The sequence below is a fragment of the Olea europaea genome, unplaced genomic scaffold (genome assembly GCF_002742605.1).
Source record: "Olea europaea var. sylvestris unplaced genomic scaffold, O_europaea_v1 scaffold622, whole genome shotgun sequence".
Lineage (NCBI taxonomy): Eukaryota > Viridiplantae > Streptophyta > Magnoliopsida > Lamiales > Oleaceae > Olea > Olea europaea.
Genome location: NW_019264576.1, coordinates 243,649 through 249,796, shown reverse-complemented (window position 1 = coordinate 249,796; position 6,148 = coordinate 243,649). Strand labels below are relative to the sequence as shown.

General features: G+C 35.8%; 1 long non-coding RNA gene across 1 annotated transcript; it reads right to left on the bottom strand.

The window, feature by feature from the left end:
* Positions 1–1,934: 1,934 nt before the first annotated feature.
* Positions 1,935–5,267, bottom strand: LOC111389799. The gene is made up of 4 exons (XR_002701798.1): positions 4,930–5,267; positions 3,202–3,697; positions 3,055–3,123; positions 1,935–2,298 (listed from the first exon to the last, which is right to left on the bottom strand). It is a non-coding gene; the product is annotated as an uncharacterized LOC111389799 (long non-coding RNA).
* Between the last annotated feature and the right edge of the window lie 881 nt (positions 5,268–6,148).

Sequence of the window (6,148 nt, the reverse complement as noted above, 5' to 3'; positions counted from 1 at the left end):
GGGCCTCATAGGGTCGGCTAAGTGTGTCAGCACGCAATAATAGTCCTCCAAGTTCAAGTATAATTATTTATGTAATGCGTGGACTTTGATGAAGTAAAGCCAATTTGTTGGGTAAAAATCGAAAGAATTCTTTTACCCTAGATAATAGTACCAGAAGTCCAAGTATAGATATGGACTTAACTCCAACCATGATATAAATATCTATACTTGGGTCCCCTTAGGGTTGGGGTTCAACCTTTTTTTAGAAATGAGTGGATGAACTTTATCCTATGCAAATAAAGTTGCCGGAGAATAAAGACTACCTAGGTAATTAATTATGTGCTGCTTGCTTATAAGTCATGCATAACCCAATTAAAGTCCATGTTACTGGCCTAATATAAGTGAATCTCCTCAATAAAACGAGAGCAAGTGGCCATTGGTTTTGTGTCCTTGATATTTGCTCGATAACCAGGAGCAGCTTTATTTTTCAGAAAAAATTGTATATGAAATATTTATTTATGTACAATTTGAATTTCGCCCGTATTAATGTAGTTGGTCTCAAGGATAAAGGAGTAGATTTTTTACGACATTATAATTCTTTTAACAAAATAGAACTTTTTATGAGTGATTTTTCCTTATGAATTTACGTATTCATTATACTTTGAGTGAAAGTACAATTTTCAGTTAGAAATATGACCTCCGAGTGGTTGGCTAGTCGGCTCAATTTGACCCATCAATGGGCAAGTTGGTGAGACGAACTGAGCCTAAATTTTGTGAAGTGAGCCAAATTGTGCCTGGCTTGCCCCAGTGTTAGCACAGGTTACGTTGCATTCTGGGCAAAGTTGAGTCGAGCCCAAAGGTCGATGAGCTGAGTGACTCAGCTTGTCCCATTTAATACCCCTCCGTCTGGTGAGGGTTTGGAATGTGTTTTTGAATTTTGATCTTATAATTTTGAGTAAATATTAATAACAAAAAAATGATGGCACTGAAGCTGATTTTCATTTTTCCCATGAATATATGGAGATCACAGTTCAGCCCCCAGAAACACCACACTGGCACTGGGCTTCTCTAAGCCACAAAACATGATTTCATAAGAAAAAATTATTTTATGGGAAATTGACAGAAAAAGCGCTAATTTGAATCGAAAATTCACATTTTTTGAGCTTTCAATTTGAACAGCACTTTGAGCAATCCCTGTTGATAATGTGGAAGAGATTTCTATATTTTTGTGATATGGTGATATTTTCCGACTCTTATGATATTATTTACTTAGTAGTATGATTTTAGCTAGAATAAGATCTTTCTTTTTATATTTGTACTTAATTCTATTTAAAGATCGTGCTCTTCATAATTCTTGTTAGAAGGATTACCCATTTCTAATCCTCACTACACCAAAAAGAGCCTTTTGCAACGATCAAAAAACGCTGCCAATCACCTTTTGCAGCATTCGTGCATATGTTGTGGGATGCGGTGTTGTCGTAGAGTCTTTAGATACAACAACGTTTCATGACCGTTGCAAAAGGCTTTAAAGAACATTACCTTTTGTTTTTTGCAACGTTCGACAAGCATCGCAAAAATCTTTTCGCACTGTTTGTTGAATGTTACGAAAGACTTTTTAGCAACATTTCTGAATGTTGCTAAAAAGTCTTTCGCAACTTTCATAGAACGTTGCGAATAGAAATTTATTTATTTATTATTTTTTACATTTTTTGCTGTTATTTATGCTTATATCCTTATTTTTTCCAACATTTTTTGATTATTGCCATGTGTAATTTTATAAACTGTAATACCTGTACTTTCATGGGGAAAAAAACTGTAAAAACAGAAGTATAAAAAATCAAGAAGGTACAACGCATAAAGCATATATAAGCTTTCAGATTAAACGTTACACGTTTTCTTCATCTGGATTAGCAGCTCTTTGACGGCAAAACACTCATTCAATGAACTCAAGAAGCAATAAGTAAAAAATTCATTTCATTAATCTAAAAATTAGGTGATGGGTATAAGAAACCACTACAACATTTAGAGGCATAACATCGTAATTTATAACCAGCATCACTAATGCAACTTTTCTCCCCCTTGTGTAACTGTAAACAAAGAGCTAGGGACAGCTCATATGCATATTTCTATACACCCATTAACATCATCCCTCTTCCCCATATGAAAGCCACACTGTTCAGACATGTTCGAACGCCAATCCATTCAGAAAATAACCATTAACTGGAAAAAAGAAGTCCGGGATGGATCAAGTCCAATGTTGCCAGGTGGGACAATAACATCTACTGAAGCGACTAGACCAACACGAGTTGGAGCTCCAACCTTTAAAAATAAAGATGATTTTATATCAGTCTTAGCACCACCAGAGAGGTAAAGTAGGCAAAGAAAATCATATTAAACTTGGAGACAAGTTATAACACCAAATATTTAAATATGCAACCTTCAGTGTTATCCCACATGACATCATACAATTTTAAAACTCAATATTTTTGAAGAGTAACAATTCCACAAAATATGAATATTCTACTCTACTTTGGTAATGGGTTAGACAGATACTGACACTATGCTTCGATTGTGCTCGGATAGGGACATATATCAGAATAGATTAGTAAATAAAAGAGCCTTATCTATGAAGTATACAAGGATTATACTACACAAAAAAGATGAAATCTAAATTTATGTGACACCTTCACTCCAAGGATTGCAAAAGGATACTTGTGGTGTAGTGTAAAAACTAAGCATTCACAACAAAACTATGTAATATGAAATTGACTGAGTATTATATGAAAATCAATACATGTATAACCGTGTAACCAGGGAGAGGAAATAGAGTTTACACACTGCTCCACTTTGTCTAACAAAGATATTAGCAAAAGATCATCTAGAGATTTTCTGAGAGTATATCAGGATAAATAAATTACTAAAAACATAGGAGCATGCATATAAATGTTTTTTTTTTTTTTTTTTTTTTTCTAAAATTTTTTTTTTTTTTTTTTTTTTAAATTGTGAGAGGGAGGGGGATAAGTACGCAATCACCGTAACAAAAGATGGAAAAGAAATATAGGCTACGTCACGTACTTGTCTTTCTGTTCCAAAAAATCCTGGCATGAGAAAGTCAAAAAGAGACCAAAGATCCAACACGTTATTCTGTAATTAGATGTAGAAGTTTCGTCAGGTAAAGTACAAGCTAATTTCTAGCCAACTGAAGCTAAAATTAAAATGAACCTGGATTGGTGTCCCATTCTGTATCAGACGGCGCTGAGCTTTCAATTGTTTCACTGCACCTGTGACTTTGGACTTTGAGTTCTTTATTATATGTACCTCGTCCAAAATGCAGTAGTTCCAGAAAAGTTGGCTGAGATAATCAATATCTTTACGGACTAGTCATATCACATATGATGTTACAATAACATTGTGCTTATCAAATTGTGGTTGAAGAGACGAGCGCTCTTGAGCAGAACCGATGTATTGAAGTGATGCTAAAAGATAAGATTCAATAAACTTCTCTATCTCATTCACCCAGTGCCCAACAAGCGTTGATGGGCACACTATTAATGATGGTGGTAGATCATTAGCATTAACAGCAATGCGCTTTGCTACATCAGATGCCACGATTGTTGATGATTGAAGGGTTTTACCTAGACCCATATCATCACATAAGATGCCATGATGGTTAAATCGCTTTAAAAATGCTAGCCAATTTATGCCTTCTTGTTGATACCTGAAACCAAAAAATGTATCAAGCTGCATTTTATCATATTAAATGAAATAAATGGGAGCATTAGAGTAAAAGTAAATTATAAAATACCATACATTGCATCATAGTTATGAAGGGTGCAACTGGTTGAAATGATCAAACCATATTATATTATGGCTTCTATGAAGATAAGAAATGGACAAAAAAAAACCTCAAATGGGAATGTCAATTAACAAGGATAGATCAACAATTATCTCACTTAATTCTTAACACAGATGCAAACCTTAGATGCCACAGGCCCACAGCACCTTGAATCAATGTTGGTTTATAGTTTTCCACCATCTTTAATTCTAACCAATCATAAAGCAACAAGGTCATTATAGTTTTAATCCATGATTTGGACTAGATATACAGAGAACCCTGCCGCCATCTCACATGACAAGAAAGAATCAGAAATCTGCAGAATAGAATAGCCCCCGATATGAACTCAACTTAAAAGCTCTGCAAGCCTCAACAACCTTTTCGAATAACCATGGATGGGGACAATAAAAAATGTCCACTCAGCATTAATCTATTAAACCAGTATAGAATTTGGAGTTCAAAGCTAAATTTCATACCAAAATCATGTTATTCTTATGACAGTTTTACCACTTCTGCATACTTCAAAGTGGTTACTATTTAAAGAAACACATAGTAGATATGAAAATTTTACTGCTTCTTGACCCTTGCCATCCTAAATCAGTTCAGCAAATATGAATGACCAGAATATAGGAAAAGGAAAGAAATTGATAATATCTGCAAAATGTACTCAATTAATTAAAGCGGGAAATTCCATTATTCCTTTGATATGCTTTAAGTGATTTCCAAGCCTATTATAAAACAATTTTTTCAGGCTAGAGAGTCAAGAGAAGGAAAAGAACATAAAACAATTGCAGGAATTCTTTACAGTCATATTTCATCTTTCCTAGACCAAGCAACAAACATCTTTTGTGCATTCTTTATTCTTTTCCCTAAAGACTTTAGTAATCTCATGTTTAACGTCCAACCAGTACGAACTACTACTATGGATACAAGAACTGAAGAGAAGCAACAATTTTATTAAAGAATGTACTGATTACATAATGCAAATGCCAAGAAAATCAGAAGGCAACAAATCCCAGATCAAAAATCCAATAATGCGATCAAACGAGGAATCTTGAAACTAGAAAAGTCAGCTTTAACTTAAAAAACCTGCTATTAACATAGCATTAACTTACCTGAATAGTCGCCAAAATTGAAATTTCGTTTGGCAGCCCAAGCGGCCTCATGTCGGAGGGCTTAAGATTTGTGCGCTATTGATTATATTTCCCCATTTTCTTTCGCCTTTTGCTTGTGGCATTTTGAATTACTGTCCAAAAATGAGGCCCTTTGGTTTTCGGCCCTGAGGCGCAGGCCTCACCGGCCTCGCCGCAGAATCGGGCCTGTCGACCTTGCTGTGGCGGTCCTTGGCGGGAGGCTTCTTCACTTGCAAGGCACCGTTGGTTGTGGAGAGGGAGTGATGAGAGACGAGTGAGAAGCAGAGACAAGTAGAGAAGCAATAACTAGGGCTGAATATCATTTTGACGAGTTTTTCTTGGCTATTTTAAGTTTTACTTTTAGCAACGTTAAAATGGATATTGCCACCTGATTGTTGCTAAAATTGAACTTATCGCAACGTTTGCAAAAAGTGGCAGTGCAGTCCAAATCGAATAGTCCAAATAATGAAATTCAATTGGGCAATTCAGGATAAAAGCCCAAATATAATTATTAATAAATGCAGTGGAAGCCCACGAACGTGGTAACACTATCGCCCAAACTTGCAAGACGTCCAAGATCTGAGCGAATGAAGTGCCTTGCAGTCGCCCAGAGTTATGACCTTGTTCTCGTCCAAACCTTCGAATCGCCCAGGATCTTAGCAAACATAAGATGTTATGGTTATCCAAAAGTGCAGTTATTGAGTAATCTTATCACGTTTCATGATTCAAGGAGTTCAGTTGAAGACGATTGAGCGACAAAGAGTAGTGGCAGCAGTTAGAGACGACAGTTTCACGATAAGTTGGCCACCATGAAAAAAGTGGGCAGTTATAAAGCAATTAAGCAGTTTCTAAGTGGTTGATCACAAAGAGATCATCAAGGAATATAAAAGGAAGAAAAGACATAGAGTAAAAGACCCCAAATCAAACACTCTCAAACAGAGAATATGTAATTTTAATTCATTAGTTTAGACTTAAAACATTTCTTTTCAGTACTCGTGTACTTGCGTCCCTTGGAGACATTCTGTTTAAGTTCCAATTGTAAAGTCATCGCCAATAAAACACCCCTTTTGGGGACTTTGTCTCAAGAGGTCTGTTCCTTACACAATCTTCTGATCCCTTTTTAATTGTTAGCGATTACCCGCGCGAAACAATTTGGCATGCCTAGTGACACAATTGGTGTTCGGTGTTGAAAATACGAAAG